At 48.5% G+C, this 18,869-nt stretch overlaps 1 long non-coding RNA gene across 2 annotated transcripts in view; it reads left to right on the top strand.

The window, feature by feature from the left end:
• Window positions 1-18,869, top strand: part of LOC142776256 (uncharacterized) — a 98,735-nt gene that overhangs the window by 31,258 nt on the left and 48,608 nt on the right. For both annotated transcript variants that reach the window (XR_012887399.1, XR_012887398.1), the window contains one exon: window positions 889-986. This is a non-coding gene — a long non-coding RNA (uncharacterized LOC142776256). The remainder of the gene's footprint in view (window positions 1-888; window positions 987-18,869) is intronic.

Here is an 18,869-nt window from a genome sequence, read left to right on the forward strand (position 1 = left end):
TTCGAAGAGTCGTGATGAAATATGTAATAATAATAGCAAATAGAATGATCACTTTAAGGCAAAAGAGTGTTAAAAGGGTGTGTGGTTCGTCCTTTTGGGGACAATTGGGGCTGCCACAGCCATTAATCCCTTTAAGAACTAACGGCACCGGGTCTAACAGTTTAGTACACACATTTACACCTTAGTGAGTAACAGTTAGTCCCACGTACAGTTCACCCCAAATGACTAACATTTAGTCCTCACATTTGCGCCTTATAGAGCAATTGTTAATCTTCACATTTACACCTTACCGGGCAACCATTAGTCCTCACAGTTGCACCTTGCCGGACAAACGGTTGATCCACTCAAACACTCCAATCGGAGGAACTTTTCATCCCTAGTTCAAACATTGTTTCTGTTTATTTTCCGCCAGGCGTAATACTTTTTTCGCCTGTTTTTCTGTGAAGTGAGAGACAAATTGCGCTGAAAAGAACACGCGAAAAAGTAGTTAGCCACCTATGTGTAACTGCTTTCACAGTCACGGAAACAAAAAAAGACAAAAGTGAGACATCGAAATCTTTCATTTTTCTACATACACATGAAGTTTGCCCATTCTTTTAAGTGAATTTATGTTGAAGTGTACAAGTGCAGTCTCGTCAAATCTTGTTCACTCCTTGGGGAGCTCCTCCGACGGAAGCGATAGATGACAGGCATTGCAGACGCCAGCGCACGGAGCCTCCCGCCTGTTGTGTTCCCACGGCTGCACGTACAATGATATAGTAAAAATAGTTAAGCCGCAAACGTTACAGAAGATTAAGATGCACGCATATGACAAGTACGTGCACGTTAATATAAAGAGAAGCATTAAAATATGACACACAAATAACCTTACCTTCACATGTGGCACAGTCCTTCTGAAGCCGCTCTGACGAAAGATATGGATGACGGACATCGCAGACGCCAGCGCACAGTCTTCAGCATGGTGTGTGCCCACGGCTGCTCAACAAGTATGTAAAATAGTGAGTCACACGTGTCAGAGGATGAATACAAATGCATATGAGAAATACGTGCAAGGGGAAATGAAAAGATGTGAGATATGGCATGCTAATAATTTCACCGTGATGTCACACATCGTCAAAGACTCATTTCGATCCCCGTAGCGCAACAGCTTAGGAGCGGTGGCCGAAGCCACAACTCCGTGAACCTCCGTGCCGCTAACAAGTCGGCGAGTCCTAAGCGAGCGACGCCGTTCAGCTCGAGCAAACGAACGCGAGGCCAAACACGGCACTGAACACGCAGTGTCTGCCGCCAGCGAACTTTGAACAGGAGAGCGAGCGTACGCTTTGCTGCCGCTACGAACAGTGCCGAGCTGGTTTGGAGCTAAAATCGACGGTAATGCGGCCCTTTTCCACAAACTCGAGCGAGTGCAGCGCGCAAACGCGAGTCCGCCGCCGCAGCCAGCGGGCGGCTCCGAGCTGCTTGCAACCGACTGGCGGGAAAGCCAACTGTAATGACGACAAATTTCAGTGAGTTCCGGGGCTAGCGAAAGCCCCGCGAGCTCGTACTGGTGCACTTAGGGCCAAACCACGGTACGGCTGCACGCCCGGTTCCGCTCCGTTTTTCAGGACCATTCCGGTTTTCAGCCGGTCTGGAGACGGAGGCTATGCACGGTGGGGCCGCACGAGCGGAATGCATGAGCACGCTGATTGGCCGACGCGATGTTCGCGAAGTGCTGGCAACCGCTCGGCGAAACAGTGTTTGGTGGCGACTATCATCAGCAGACGACACGAAACGTATTTTTGCGCATGCGGTTTCAATTTAAAGGAAGTACGTGCACTGTTGTGTTCTGTTCTTCAGCGGCGCGAGTTGCATGGTTGCAGTCGTGGACGCTAGAAACGCTACAGAGGGGCTTTAGCCTGTGCGATTGTTAATATTCGCTTAAGCTGTCGTATCTAGCATGCGATCAGCCCATCTGCACTAGGTGCGTTCTGCGTGACATCGCCGTGCTTGAATGTGCCCGCGCTTCAGCTTGTTAGAACACGACGTTCCCGGACACGTTTCAAACCAGATTATTCAAGTATGCACGCTGACGACGATCAGCCATCAATCGCAAGGTTACAGCCATGTAGGTCGAGACGGACATACAAAAATCTCAATTCGCCCCCCCCCCCGTAACGCTACTACTATAGAGCAGCGTCACGGGCCGCTCTAATGAAGTGCGCAGCACCAGCACGATGTGACAGGGCTCGGCAACCTACTGCGGCCGGACCTTATGCGCGCGCCCCCGCACGACGTCCGAACTCCCCTCCCCCTCCCCTTATCTTGTGCCATTTTATCTGAAGGCTAACATAGCAGTTTTGTGCTGAAGTAGATTTTCGCTTGTAAGTTTTAATTGTTTGTGAATTGTAGCTTTGTGACATTTGTGCTAAAGATACCCAGCACTTCTATACATTGATCTATTCCAGTTCTTTACATTTTCCTCAATTTGCCAATTTTTTTCCTTAACCTGTGCGGGATTCCTCATCCTACCAAACTGGGAATGTGAAGGAAGATAATTACATGTTGTGGAATATTACGACTCATACACAGACCAGTGGGCAGGCACACATTTCATATACTTAACATAACGAAAAGTACACAGCGTGAGGCAGCATAAAAGTATATATTCCTACAATGCACACACACATGTTTCGATGCTCCCTTTACCTAGAAAGATTCACCCCAAATGACACAAGAAAAGACAGCAGTCATATGACAGTGTGTCGTTATGACCGGCCCCAGCGTTGGGATTCTATAAAGGTTTCGAACCCCTCTGGGAGATCGTCGACGCATTCCCGGGATAGCCTGCACCTGAGACGGCCTTGCAGCCAAGCGAAAACAAAGGTCAACGCACTGGTTTTGCGCTAGGGAACCAAGCAAGAGGAGTTGCGGGGAGAACCGGTTCTCGACCGACTTTGTCGTCGACCTCCACCTCCCCATTCAGGCTCCTCCCTCTCGCCGGGAGAATTCCGGAATCTGCTGTGCGTTCATGACCATGTTTGGGCATTTTTAGGGCGTCGTGACCATATTTGGGCATCGTGTTAGGTTGTGCCCCTCCATGTGTTGTGAGGTGTATTTCTCCTCCCTCGTGGCCGAGGTGCCGGGGCCACCGTATTGGCTGACGATGCGGACAATGCGCCCAGTGTTGGCAACGTGGCGCTATAAAATGCCGAAGACGTTTTGTATCTTTCTTCTCTCTTTGGATCAGTTGATCACTTCTCAACATGTAAATAAATCTCTGTCGTTCGTTCGGGCGCTTCTTCTCGCGGAATTGTCGGATGATGGATCCTGCGATGGGGCCAGCTACCGAAAACGAGACCGGCAGGACCCGGAGTCCCAACAACTGGATGGCAGCGGCGAGATGCCGATAACCCCGAAAGCGACCACTGGACGGAGTTATCCCGAAGTCCAACAACGGGACGACAGGAGAAGGATGACACGAGCTCATCGACTTCCAGAGGGAATCGAACGGCACTTCTGAGAGGCACGACGCCGGAGACATGACTGCGAACTGGGTGAGTGCCGGCTTTCTCTGTTAAATTTTACCAGGCATTTACTCTATGTGTTAAGTAAAAGCTGGTAGAGAGGGGCTGTCTTGGTCATTGGGTTAACAGGTAACTTGCGTCAGGCAGAAATTGTGTGATAGCTTGGTTAAGCTCTTTCTGTCAGTGGCGTCAAGGTTAACAGTGAAGGGGCAGGATTCCGTGTACGAGCTTTTTGAAGCTTTAATTGTAGACTAAGTTAACGGAAAACTTGAGTCAAGGCAGGAATCTAGAGCTGTCGTTGCCATCAAGGTTAATTAGTTGCAGGACAGGAATCTTTGTGGAACAGAGACAGCGGTACTGGAGGCAGCCATGAATCTGAAATCCCTGCGAAAGTCGATGTTGTTGCTACTTGCAAGGGAGTTGAATCTGGAGGTGTCGGACTCTCAAAGAAAGCCAGAGCTGATAGAGGCGATTCTCGCATTGGGGGCGGAGGATGATGAGCTGTCAGAATGCGTCGAAGAGATTCAGGAGAGGCAAGCGGCAGAGGCCGAAAGGAAGGCGGCGGAGGCCGAAAGGAAAGCGGCAGAAGCCGAGGCAGAAAAGATACGAAAGCACGAGCTTGAAATGAAGCGCCTCGAGCTACAGATTAGCCATAATAGTAGAGAAGGAGGCAGCGAGGCAACCGGTACCGCAGAGCGGGTCAGGTTCAAAATGACGGACCTAATGAGATCGTACAAGCTAGGGGAGGACATTGGGCTGTTCCTCGTCAACTTTGAGAGAACTTGTGAAAGGCAAGGTTTCAGCCAGGATACGTGGTCTCAACGCTTGTTGTCCCTACTTCCAGGGGAGGCCTCAGAAGTAATCGCGCGCCTCACGAAAGAGGAGGCTGACGAGTACAGTGAGGTAAAGTCGAGCCTTCTCAAGAAATACAGGTTGTCAGCGGAAGGTTTCAGACAAAAATTTCGCAACGCCGTAAAAGAGAACAATGATTCATACCCGGAGTTTGCTTACAAGCTAATTGCCAACATGGGGAGTGGCTCAAAGAGGCAAAGGCGTATGGGAATCATGACAAGATGCTCGAGTGTATCAGTCTGGAACAATTGTATCAAAGGTTACCAGAAACGGTGAGGTTCTGGGTGCAGGATAGACCAGACGTGAACACCGTAACGAAAGCCGCAGAGCTCGCTGAAGAATTCGTTACGCGCCGCGCCCTCGGGGCAAGCAGCGAGCCTAAAAGGGAAAAATTCCTACGACAGAATAAGGCGCCGTTTAGAAAACAACCGACAAGTCTCGCACAAAAGGGTGAGGAAAACAAGGCATCTAACCATGGGGCGTCGGCAGAGGCAAGCAAAAGGAAATTTGAGGCGAAGAAACTGGCAGCTTGTATCAATTGCCACGAAACAGGGCACTTCGCGATACGTTGCCCGAAAGAAAAGGTGGCCTTTTTATCTATATATGAAGCCGACGAGAACATGAAGTTGTTAGAGCCCTATATGTACGACCTTACCGTGAACGGCAAGCAGTGTCAGGTTCTTAGAGACTCCGCAGCCACTATGAACGTAGTTCATCCGTCCTTTGTTCAGTCCGGACAGTATTCAGGAGACTGTGCCTGGATTAGACAAGCCGTAGAAGCAAACAGCCAGTGCCTTCCCGTAGCTAAAATTGTCCTTAAAGGCGCATTTGGAACGTTGGAAACGGAAGCCGCGGTATCGCCATATCTACCCCCTCAGTATCCTTACTTATTTTCAAATAAGTCAGATCAAATGCTGAAGCAGAAAGGTCTAACGTTGGGAGAAGGCATAGTGCAGGCACTGACTAGATCGAAGGCACGTGCGCTGGCTGCGAGAGCAACATTCACTGAGGCAAACAAGCCTCAAATCGACAACGGGCCTGGTTGCGAGTTGGACACCACGGTAACAAATTGACTTGTGCGAGAACAGGCTGCAGAAGCCGTAGTCGCGGAGGCAACCATTCCTAAAGGCGACGATGAACCTCCTCCCGAATAGGAAGGGGTCAATTACGCCTCGTTGACCGAGCAAATATAAAATGCCGTTGCTCCCAAGCCGATTCCTGGTAGTACAGAGGATAGCACAGAGGGTGACACATTCCAGGTACTAGGAACTACAAAAGAGTTGTGTGTCATGCCAACTTCGGATAATTTCAGTTGGCTGCTGCAGGTGAGCCCCGCTTCATTAATAACCAAACAAAAGGGAGACCCGACGCTTAAGCAATTCCAGGACAGTTCGAAAGAGGGAATCGCCAAACGAAATGTGAGATTCCAAGAGAGGAGCGGCATACTCTATCGAAAATATCTAGATAGGCGAGGAGTAGAGTTCGACCAGGTAGTCGTACCTCAGGCGTATCGTCAGGATTTGGTTAGTTTGGTGCATGGAGGATCACGGTCAGGCCACTTAGGCGTAAAGAAGACGAAAAATCGTCTTTTATAGGAATACTACTGGTCTCGATGCTTTAAAGATGTAGAGAGGTTTGTAAAATCTTGCGATGTGTGTCAGCGAGTGGGTAAGCCGGGAGATAAGGTGAAATTTCCAATGAAGCTGGTACCCGTAATCACGGAGCCCTTTCGTCGGTTGGTAATTGACACAGTAGGTCCTTTGCCCAAGACAACTTCAGGCTACCGTCACATCCTGACCTTAATCTGCCAAGCTACTAAATTTCCAGAGGCGGTCCCGCTAAAAGAGCTAAGTTCCGTGGAAGCAGTGAACGCACTTCTGTCCGTGTTTGCCCGGGTAGGCTTTTCTGCCGAGATACAATCAGACCAGGGCACCATTTTCACGAGTGCCTTAACGAGAACCTTTCTAGAGTGGTGTTGCGTGAAATTATTGCATAGTTCAGTCTACCATCCGCAGTCGAACTCGATAGAGAAGCTTCACTCCGTGATGAAGCGAGTGTTAAGAGCCTTATGTTTTGAACGAAAAACTGACTGGGAAATGTGCTTACCTGCAACGATGTTTGCACTAAGAACTACACCACATGAGACAACAGGGTTTACGCCAGCGGAACTTGTTTACGGCCGCAGACTGCGATCTCCTCTTCGTATGCTGAGAGAGTCGTGGGAATGTCAGGGTGATGATCCTGTAGTAGTGGAATATGTCCTCACCTTGTTGGATCGTCTAACAAAAGCCCAAGAACTGACCGAGAGTGCGATGACCAAAGCACAGCAGAAGGCTAAGCTTTACTATGATCGAACAGCTAAAGCGCGACACTTTGCTGTAGGAGACAGGGTCATGTTGTCGAGTCCCTCCCAAAAGAATAAGCTTGAAGTGCAATGGGTCGGCCCGGCCGAAATTACTCAAAAGTTGTCTGACACCAACTATGTGGTAAAATTACCAGGAAGTCGTAAGGTACACCAGGTGTATCATAGCAACTTACTCAAACCCTATAAGGAGAGGGAAGCCATCGTGAACATGACTTTAAATGTTCCGGAAGAGGTTCCGGCAGAAATTCCTGAATTAGCTCCCGAATCGGACGAAGTCCCGATCGAGAAAAGAGTTGAGGATTTAGTATCAAAGTCACAGCTGAGAATGAAGCAGAAGCAGGAATTGCGTGGTCTTTTGACCGAGTTTCAGGACAGATTTGTAAGCGAGCCAGGCCGGACATCCGTCCTCACTCATGACATAGAGCTTACCTCGTCGGAACCGGTAAGATCTAAGGCGTATCGGGTGTCGCTTCACCGGCTTGAGCTAATAAAAGCAGAGGTTAACAGGATGCTGAAATTGGGCGTGACTGAGCCATGTGAAAGTGATTACACTTCCCCGTTAATTCTTGTGGAGGTACCCGGCAAAGATCCGCGTCCCTGCGTAGACTATCGTAAGTTAAACCTCATCACCAAGGATCAGACATACCCAATTCCCCACATTGAGGAACGCGTCGAGAGGGTAAGCAGCGCGGAATTTATCTCAACGCTAGACCTAGTGAGAGTTTACTGGCAGGTGCCGCTCACCGAGAGGGCGAGCCGGTATGCTGCATTTATTTCACCGTTGGGGACATTCCGCCTTAAAGTGTTCAGTTTCGGCCTAAAGAACGCGCCTTACGGTTTTTCAAACTTAATGGATAAGGTTTTGCGGGGTCAAGAGGACTTCGCATTGCCTTACTTGGACGACGTCGCCGTGTTTTCCTAGTCCTGGCCAGAGGCCCGTTTACATTGACCCGACGAGGGTGCGTTGAGTCGAAATAAGCAGGTTTTCCGGACTCGCCCTCCCCATGTATAAGCGGACGCGTCGGGGCGGAGAGTCGTCGCGGCGAGTCCCGTCGACCCGGAGACAGGGGGTAGGTTCACCGAACTCGCCACGCTCAGAAAGGGCATGTATAACCGGTCGCGCTGAGTTGACGGCTCGTGACCTCTCCCGCCCGTCGCGGTCTCCGCTTCCCCTGTCCCCATCACTCCGATGTTGCTCTTTCTCTGTCGGCCGGTACGCGCGCGCAAGGCACGATGACATCCACGCGGGCTTCACGCACCATGTGGACAGATGATGAAATAACGACGTTGCTAGCTTTAGTCAACGAGTAAAAAATGAGTGATTTGCTCGATAGCAAGCATAAAAGAACGACGACATCGTTCTGTTATGCAGTAAATGCAGATCGCTTTTACGTTTAAATCTTGCTTGGCACGTCCTACGAGAGCTTGTTGGTTATCGTTCTCACGGCCGGCTATTTTGCTCTGCCCGTAGCAGGAAATCGGCTTGTGCGCCAGAAATCTCAAATACGTGCACATGAACGCTTTAATAAAGTTTCTGGTCACCTTGCCATCAGAATACAATTGCGTAAATTCACAGAATTGTCTACTAATGCGCAGCATTCCAACTCCGCTTGGATTTATTTTGCGTTCTTCACAGCCAGGTTCGACTATGAAAAAGCAAATACTTTCGGGTATTTTATTCTTTGTAAGTTTTATTTTGGTTTTTTTGCAATTGGTGTAAATTGACTTTATCACAAAAAATAAATGCCTTTACCATTACATGTAATTTCCCCCAGAGGAAAAGCGTAGTCCAGGGTTGGTTTCGCTCTTTTTAATTCGTGTTTTATGAATCCCTGAATGGACTTAGGCATTTCGAACGTTTTTTCGGGTTTAGTGTTCGGGTTTTGAAGGAGATGAGGGTCGTTTCACGCCAAATATCCCAGACAGTACGCTAGACCATCTACGATTACACTATAAAAAGTAATGGTTGGTCACTTTACTACACTATTAAATTTTGGAACCAATTTTCTCAAGAAAATTTCAATTTCTTAAATATGGTGGCAGTTAGGTTGCGACGAAACTTCGAAAAAGTGAAATATTATACGCAGCACGGTAAAACGATTCCAGTCGGTAGGAAAAGAACCACATTTCCTTGTTAAAACGCATTCACCACTAGTGTATGTTACTGTGCTTTGCGGGGAAGCAATGCAGTGTTCTTGACCAAAGTCAAAAATATTTACAGCTTTCCAACTTTTCCAGAGAAGTTTAATACGAATCTTTCTTTTACGCGAGAAAATATTATTTATATTGAGCTGCCCCCAAGGCTGTCAACGGTGGACCGTAAGCGCAGTTCAATGCACCGAGGGTTCCTCGGCAGCCTCCTAAATGCACCAAAGCCGGCTTGTTGATTCGTGCTCCATTTTCCTGCGCTTACCGCCAGTAATTTTCCTGCGCTTACAGAACCACTGCTGCCATCGCGTTGTGCAGTGTTAGCCAAGACACCAACACAAACATAAAGTACAGCTGGTGCACACTGAGAAAAAATACCAAGACAGCCATCGCGGTGGCGGAGCGACAACTGCGTAAACAACCGCAGCCCACAGCGGCGAGAGCGCAGGCTTGGAGGAGCGAAAACCGGTACCGGAAGACAGGCTTTCGGCTCGCCTCGACGCAAAGCGTCGCTGCGATCACCGCTCACGTCAACTCGTCCGTGCGAGTTCATATAAACTCGGGCGCGTCGAGGTAAGCTGAACCCGCCACTCAACTCAGCCCGCCCCCGTCGCGTCCATGTACACGGGGCTCAGAACAGTTGGCGCATTTGAGAGCAGTACTGACACGCCTTCGCGAGCAGGTTTACAGCGCCAGCGAAAAGGAATGTGCGTGCTTTGTTTGGGCAGTCCAGAAACTGGCTTGTTATATTGCCGGAAGCAAGTTCATTGTGGAAGTGGACCATTGTCCTCTCACCTGGCTACAGACCATGTCCTCTAAGAACGGCCGCCTGCTGCGTTGGAGCCTCGTTTTGCAACAATATACGTTTGAAATACGCTACAAAAAGGGTGTATTCCATGGCAACGCTGATGGTTTAAGTCACGGTGTAAGAAGTAGTAGCTTAGGTGACTGAACGGCGCGCGCTGGGCGAGGGCCACTGCGGCACGCTTAGAGTTCTCCTTTCTCCGCTCGTCAAGAGAGGGCGCTAGAAACTTGTGCCCGCTCACTCGCTTCGCGCTCTCAGACAGCACTAGCCGTTTGCAGCTTTGTTCACGGCACGTTGTTGCTGCTCGCCGGGTGTTGTCAAAGCATTGTTCATTTGTCTGCCAGGTAGCTCCCAACCTTCGAACTTTTTCATGAGCCTGCATAATGGGAAAGTGCTTCGTACCGTTTTGTAACACCGGTTACAAGTCTTGCAAAGAAAAGTTCTCGCTTTTCAAGCCGCCGAACGATGAAGCAAGACTGGAAGCATGGAGACGAGCCATTCCTCGTAAGGACCGCGTGCTCCAAAGAACGGATCGCGTTTGTGAGAAGCATTTCGCTTCCCGTTTTATCCTGAAGACGTGGTCTGCGGGAATTGACGGCCATGTGCTGATGTCTGGAACAAGAAGAGCGGGCCTTTCAAAAGACGCTGTGCCGTCAATTTTCGAAGGGGCGCCAAGCTACCTGTCCAGAAAGATTAAAAGCCCTCGAAAGCAAGTGAAACGGCTAGCGCTTCCTGTGGCTGCTTCGGTGAGTAGCTGTAACAACAATAGCAGCAACTTGCCAACGACAGCTAGCCACATAGAAGTCTCCCCAGCGGACAATATGGAAACGTCGTCTGACGACAGCTGTTGTGTGACTAAGACTGGTGAGAGTAACTCATGTGACTCAGTGTTCGAACGGCTTTTCAGTGCAGTATCTTGCGTTAGCCTGCCACAGCCATCATGGGCGGCGCATCTCATCAACTTAGCTGGAGTGAGGGACGTCGTGTTTATTGACGCTGCGGTTGCGCATAGGACAAGCGACGGATCGTCGGTGCTGTTTAACAGGAAGGCTCTGCATGTCAAAAGCAACATGGAAGTCCAAGTCTACATCTTAGACAAGTTGATCGACTCTGCTGCAATAGGGGTAAGTCCCTTCGCCACATCTGCCCTTGAAGTTGAATCCATGCTCAAAGTTGTTGACGGCATAGATGTGTGTAGGGGAGGGCCTAGTTTAAAGGACTTCCCTGATGTGTCCCCTGAATGTGCCTTTGTGGACTGTCAAAAAAGCTGGAGACACAACAAATGTCTCTTGGTGACACCTGGAGGTGCTATCTGTCGCCTGTGTTCGGGCCTCGTTGACACCCTTAGAATACATGCTGATCGCCGAGCTGCGCGAGCCAAGCAGGGAATACCTCTCAAGCGTTTCAGGTTATCGGTGGTGCCCACCCAACAACAGAAGCTTTCTGCTTTGCGGCATGCACGATCAGCTGTTCAGCGGTCACGAGCACGACTGGCCAAGCGCAACAAGCTGTTATTGGAGCAGTTGCAAGCAGCGATGAAAGAGCTAACAGATTTGCAGGAGCAAGATATCAAGGAGAAGCTAAAGGGATTTGATATACCGCCAGCACAGCTTCTTTTGATAGAAGAATGTGTATCAGTCGCAAGGTGCGCATCAAAAACAAGCAGGCGATACACAGACGATTGGATCTTGTTGTGCCTCTTGCTGCACATACGGAGCCCGGCCACCTACTCTTTCTTGAGAAACAACGATATACTGCCTTTGCCGTGCGTTACCACAGTGCGAAAGTACATAAGCATGGTTGGTCCGAAGTGCGGTTTCGACGACAACTTCTTCAAAGCCCTCAAGATAAAAGTTGCCGGAAAGACCGCATTCCAGCGGCGGGGAATCCTGATCTTGGACGAAATTCAAGTAAGAAAGGAAATGGCTGTCAACTCGCAGACAATGACGTACACTGGCCTTGTTGATCAAGGAGAGAAAAATAATCAGAGCAAGGAACTCGCAGATCATGGCCTCGTCTTTGCATTTGCTCCGTTTGGTGAAACCTACCTACAGCCAGTAGCCGTGTTTGCGTCAAAAGGACCAACTAAGGGGACGCTGCTTTCGCAACTCCTGATCCAGTGCATCGTGCACCTAGAAAAAGCCGGCTTGTTCGTAGACGGAGTAGTGTGTGATGGTGCATCCACCAATCGCGCGATGTGGAAGCAGCTCGGCATTACTGGTGCACTTGGCCACGTCCGTAATTCCTTTGAGCACCCAATGGACAGCTCTAGAAATGTTTATGTGCTGTCTGATACGCCTCACATTTTCAAGTGCATCAGAAACAGGCTACTGGACAAGAAGGTTCTTAAAAAAGACGGCAAACTGATAAAATGGTCGTGCTACGATGCCCTGTACGTTGCAGACAACGAGAACAAAGCAGAGCTAAAGGTGTGCCCTAAAATAACATTCAACCACATCAACCCTTCCAAAATGCTGAGGATGAGGGTGAAGCTTGCCACGCAGATATTTAGCAACTCCGTAGCCAAAGGTATTCTTTTCTATGCAAAGAGAGGCGCGTCTCGTCTGACCAATGTTGAGCCGACGGTCGAGTTCACACTTTTTTTAAATGACCTGTTTGACGCTTTAAACCGACGTTTTCCAGCAGAAGGCTTAAAACTAGAAGGCAGAGATTTTTGTGTTTTAGAATCTGCATCCGCGTGGCTGGACTCATGGGAGCAACAGGTCGTGAGCGGGGAAATTCATAAGGACCTTTTTCTGACGCAGTCGACTGCAGAAGGCCTACGCGTAACCCTGAAATCAGTGCGGGAGCTGTCAATTTACCTGCTGAAGGACTGTGACTTCAAGTATGTATTGACGGCGAAGATGAACCAAGACCCGCTGGAGCGCTTCTTTGGAATAATCAGGCAAGCTGGTGGGCAAAATGAGCACCCGACGTTTCCCACGTTCCTACAGCTGTACCGTATGCTCAGCTTATATTCTTTGGTAAAACCACCAAAGTTTGGGAATTGCACGCTGCCTGATAAAAGACAAGCAGCCGTTGTGACTTTGTCTGATATCAGGGAAATATATAAAGGTTCTGCCGCGCAACGCACAGGAAAGTTGGATGAACTAAAGCGAAAGCTTGACGGGCTCATCGACGAAGGAAGCTGGGAGTGCGATGATGTCTTCGATTTCGACGACCCTGACACAGACGCAACAGTAGTTGAGTGCATTGTCTACTACGTTACAGGTTTTGTGTCCAGAAAACTTCGCAATGGAACAACCTGTTCCATTTGCAAGAACGCTCTTCAAGGAAAACAAGGTCTCGCAAGCGTGCCCGAAGCTGATCTCGTGAACTGTAAAACCCGGGGCTGGCTCACGCATCCAAATATGCACCTCTTTGACTTTTTCAAGTACACCGAGGAACAGTTTGCCAAGTATGCAGGGGACAGGGATGCATACGACAAAACTACTGATGCCGTGTTGGAGAATTTCCACTTCACATTTCCTTGCGGTACGCACAAAGAAGAAATGCTTGCGAAGTTGCTACACTACTATATCTGCCTACGTATGCGTCAGTACTGTAGGCAATTGAAGAATAGACATGAAAAAAAGAGCCACGACTTGCGAAAAATGGCAAAGCTTGTGTGAGCACGACCGCTACACGGACTCAATGCGACTTTCTTTGCTTATATGCGTTTCATGAACTTCTTTTATCGGACATATTGTGTGTCCTCTTGTGTGATCGATTTCATGTCTGAAAATTCTAAAAGTCAGTAAATAAATGGTATATGTGTCCTGATGTGAAGTTATGCTACGTATTGTCACGTAGTGATGACGGCAGTCCGACGGTCAGGAAGAGAACCAAAACGCTTCTAAAAGAAAGTGTTCATTAGGCGGACTAGCGCCAACTAAGAACCGTACAACTCGGGGCCGGCGACAGCAACAAACGTGCACGGCGGTCGTCGAAGAACAGAGTGCTTGGTGCTTTAGGCCGTGCTCAATTTAAAAGCCGTAAAAAACTTTCGAGATAAGCGCCCGCAAGTAACGACAAGAATGTGGAACAATGTCGAAGACACTGTTCCAGTTTCTTGTAGTTACTTTTAGGACATCTCGTATCGCGCACAAAAGTGATAAAGTCTTGTGGCGGTAACTTTCAACGCGAACGATCCATGGCCTATCCCCCGAGGTGCGTTGCACCATAGGTCAGAGGAACACGTACAAAACAAACAGTACAAAGCTTTCGCGGCAATATAAGCGGAATAGCAAGGAGAGATGCCCCTGGCTTTTGAACCAGTGGCGCCAGGTACAGCTGATGAAAAAACAGCACATACGTCACTAAAAAAAAACAAAAAAAAAACGTTAAGTTGTGTAATCATGCGATTGCGACAAAGCGTGGTCGCACCAGAACCTGTTCCATGATGCCATAGCTTAATGTCGATTCCAACGTACTGCTCAGGCCTCGGTTTACGTTATTAAGAAAAATTAATCAGTTATATGCAGTCTCCAGCCAAAGTGAACCGCACATCGCCAATCGTTCCTGGGCAACCCATTGTGAACAATAAGTCAACGACTAGGCCTCATAATACGTAAAAACCGCTCGTAGGTCCTTGACAGCGCTTCGGTTGCCCTCGGCAGAGCGGTCCTACACCGCGAACGGGACGCAAGCGCACGGCATGCGGGAGGCAGAGCCAAAGGGCATTAGAGTGCCTCGATGCGCGCGAGCGCGCGGGCATCAAGGCACCCTAAAGGGCATTAGTTTCGCGCGCCATCTGTTGGCGCTATCTGGAAGCAGAACCTTACCGCGGCGCGCCCAGCGAGCGCGCTCGCTCACCTAAGCTACTTCTTACACCGTGGTTTAAGTCGATGCCCCTGACGCGAGAGGATGTCTCGAGAACTCTGGCATTTTTTTCCTGACCTAGACAAGGGCTAGTGATTGTTTTTTTTTTACTCTTTTAGGTGTACTTGTTTGAAAACGTTGAAGACACGGCTATCCAGGGTTTCGGGTTCGGTGTGCTTTTAGTGTTGTTGTTTTGTGTCACCTTAACGTATGAGTAACATTTTGAATAAATTGTGTATTTCTTTTAATATCAGTTAAAGGGGAAAATTGCCTGGTGGAGTTTGGCGGAATTGTCTGGCGCTCACCGGCTGAGTAGTGTTTTCATGTGCGTATGTGATGTCTGTTGAGCCCACAATGAAGCAGGTGGTGCCCTCTACTTCATCAAAAACGGTCGTCACCAAACCGACTGCCGGCGCTGATCTCCCCGGACAGTGGCTGCAAACCTCAGCCCATCGAGATCTTTACCCCCCCCCCCCCCCCCGCCACCCGCGCGAGCGAGAGACTGATACGAACGGCCCCAGCGTTGGGGTTCTCCGAAGGTTTGCGAACCTCTCTGAGAGATCGTCGACGCATTCCCGGGATAGCCTGCACCTGAGACGGCCTTGCAGCCAAGCGAAAACAAAGGTCAACGCACTGGTTTTGTGCTAGGGAACCAAGCAAGAGGAGTTGCGGGGAGAACCGGTTCTTGACCGACTGTGTCGTCCACCCCCACCTCCCCATTTAGGCTCCTCCTCTCGCCGGGAGAACTCCGGAATCTGCTGTGCGTTCATGACCATGTTTGGGCATTTTTAGGGCGTCGTGACCATATTTGGGCATAGTGTTAGGTTGTGCCCCTCCATGTGTTGTGAGGTGTATTTCTCCTCCCTCGTGGCCGAGGTGCCGGGGCCACCGTATTGGCTGACGATGCGGACAATGCGCCCAGTGTTGGCAACGCGGCGCTATAAAATGCCGAAGACGTTTTGTATCTCTCTTCTCCCTTTGGATCAGTTGATCACTTCTCAACATGTAAATAAATCTCTGTCGTTCGTTCGGGCGCTTCTTCTCGCGGAATTGTCGGACGATGGATCCTGCGACGGGGCCAGCTACCGAAAACGAGACCGGCAGTACCCGGAGTCCCAACAGTGTATGGAAAGATAGATGAACAACGTAACGTCTACTTTCTTAAGTGTTTCCCATTTATTATTCAAGCAGTTGTAGCCTGAATGGCAATGAGAAGCAGTTAGAGTCATCCATGATCCAAACAAGAGCCATACTAGCAACAATTCTTTGACACCAAGGTGAGAGTGTGGTGAAAACAACACGCTGTACTGTTCATGTTTATTACCAACCCACATGTACATAGCTCTTCGCAATGTGCCCATTGTAACAGATGTCGATCGTTACGATACTAAATGTGAGCTGAAAATACCAAGGGAGATGACGAATTGCCCATTTCACTGATTTTTACACAAGCCAACTATGTAATCAATAAAAGAAGGGAATTCAAAGGGCTTGTTTTTCTGTTTAACTCAACCTTAATGAAAATTAGAAGATAAGTAAGCCGATAAAGGTATGGGGATAGTTAACTGTACTGTTTCAAGTGTATCGTAGCCACCGTGATATAAATGTGCATAACAACAAAGTGGACGAAAGGCAAGTTCCACCAACAAGCACCAAACCTGCAACCTTCAAATGATGCACTTCATGCTCTACCGTAACTCAAGTTGTATAGCATTGCGTGCATAATTCAAAGGTGGGAGGTTCAGTCTCTGTTGGGGGCAAGTTGTCTTTCCATTCACTTTGCTTTACACACATACATATCACAATTATAGATTTACAACGGTACAATTTAGGTCCCCTGTACATCTCCTTAGCTTCACAATTTTCTGGTTTTTGTTATCAAGCATAAGTGAAACTGGAAATTTTGCAAGAAGAATGCAGCAGCACCCAAATGATTTCATGAAGGGCAATGCAAGCTCGAATGCCAAAACGAACCATCACACAAACACTAACTGTGTCTGAATAACGTAATCTGATGGTCATCTCATCTAACTAAATTATCAAGTCCAACCACTAATAATGCGTATGAACGATGGCAAACTGAAGTCAACACATTCAACAAATACCTATTTAATTAGATGATTTTTACAACTATACAAGTTATTTCAATTGTTTATATTTGGTATCACACTTTCACCACGCATATAACTACGATGTCATTATGTCTCACCTTGGTGTTTTTATGCATACGATTGCAACACTATATGTGGTAATTCTATCTTTTATACAAGTGTACATATTGATGATTGGTATTTTGCTTGTGTAGTTGCCTCATAAACTACTTCCCCTTCTGCTAGTATAGTTATTTGCTTTTGCTGATACATATCCCTGTACTGCTCCTGCATTGGTTGGTGCGAGCTTTTACCCCATCTTCTGTTTTTAATTGCTGCACTTGATTCAGTGAAAAGTAAACAGCAACTAACTTACTAGGTGTCGATAAACAAATTTTGCAACTCCCTATGACACACTGATCGTGAAATTTTGAAATGATATGAGGATTGGCTGTGTCACCAATGTAAATATACTTTACCTTCACATCCATCTATGAATATTCAGTCAAAATAACTTATCCTCTGTGGTTCGAGACATGTAAGAGAATGAAAAACAACATTATTGAAATAAAGACTGCTGGGTTACTATGGAAGGAGTTAGGGCAAGGGAAGAGTTATGCGGTTTCTTACACTCTCGACAGCTTCTTTATGCTTGAACGTTTTGGGTTGCACTAAAGTATTGACACGGCTTCCCATCAGCCACCTGTGGCTAAAGTTAGCCGTTCACCACATAAACACTGCCCGAAAAAATTCCTGGGTTTCGCCATGGATCGAGCACCTTTTGCAGGGCGCTGTTGGCTATTGCAGCTTAACTATTGCCAATTGCTTTCCAATTACATATTGCAAAGCCACGTCTCCCATGGCCATATGTTGCGTATCTTGTTAAATGATCGCAAGAAAACTCTTGCCAGACACTGCGTGCACTAGTAGTTGGAGTTATTGTCTCAGAAACTGTATCAGTTAAGAAGGTGTTTGCATCCTACTGGCTGCTGCACAAGGCAACTGTTCAGGCTTGTTGCTTTTTTGTGTAAAGATACGAGTTCATGTGACATGGGATGAGGTTCACATAGATTCTTGCTCCTAGATCAGGTGGCTTGTGTATGGTTCTATTTCATCATACCCAAGGCAATGCAGAGTAACATTGTCACATTTAGATGGTGGCCCCTGGGTTGTTTCACTGAGTCTCATGCTCAATCCATTTTGATTTGATTGATTTGTGGGGTTTAACGTCCCAAAACCACCATATGATTATGAGAGACGCCGTAGTGGAGGGCTCCGGAAATTTTGACCACCTGGGGTTCTTTAACGTGCACCCAAATCTAAGTACACGGGCCTACAACATTTCCGCCTCCATCGGAAATGCAGCCGCCACAGCCGGGATTTGATCCCGCAATCCATTTTGGAGATCAGTTCGCCGTTGGCTATACCTCACTTACATTCTCCCCTCTTTCCCCTTAGGTGTGCTCAATCCTGCTTTGTCAGGCAAACTAGCACAACTATCTGCGAGTATTTCACTGAATTAGTAGAAATGCAATGTAGTGCATGTTACGTAGCCACATTACTGACGCACTAGTACTTACTAACTTATTCTTTAATTTGTGTCCTGCATTTCGCCTGAGGGTATTGCAGAAAGAGGGTTCCAGCAAGAATAACATAAGGACTGCACGAAGTGTAACAGTGCCTACAATCTTGCTTGCTCGTCTCCTGCCACGGCCGTGGCTATTCGCGAGGGATACCCCCTCGCAGCAACACCTCCTCATCTCCTTCAACTACTGCGGCCGCCGAGCAAACGGCGTCTGCCCCCAGTGAGCGCGGCGTGCCCCCAAGCACACCTCCGCATTCTGACGGTCCCCACGTTGTTAGCGACCTTCCTCCGACTGGATGTGCGGCCACCATCGTCTTTGGACCTGTCGGTAAGAAGGCTAACTTCCTGGCTGCGTGGAGGGATGTGATCGCCGCCTTCCTTTCGGGGTTCCCAGCCACCCAGCGAGTGCGGGTCAATTTCCGGCGCAACCTTGTTGCTGTCGACACCTACCCTACCGCCGATCTAACTGCCCTACTTCAGGTTGGAACGATCTGTGCGATCAAGGTTCGAGCCAAACAACTCGACCTGAACACCTGTGTTGCCATGGTTTTTGGAGTGGACTCAACGATTGCCCTCGAGGACTTCGCCGACATCTTCACCTGTGCCCCTCGCGCCCGGTATACGGAAAGGCAACTGCCTCATCCTCACGTTCGCTGGAACTACCGTCCCGCCGGATATACTGCTTTACAAGAAAAGACGC

The sequence above is a fragment of the Rhipicephalus microplus genome, chromosome X, assembly GCF_043290135.1.
Source record: "Rhipicephalus microplus isolate Deutch F79 chromosome X, USDA_Rmic, whole genome shotgun sequence".
Taxonomy (NCBI): domain Eukaryota; kingdom Metazoa; phylum Arthropoda; class Arachnida; order Ixodida; family Ixodidae; genus Rhipicephalus; species Rhipicephalus microplus.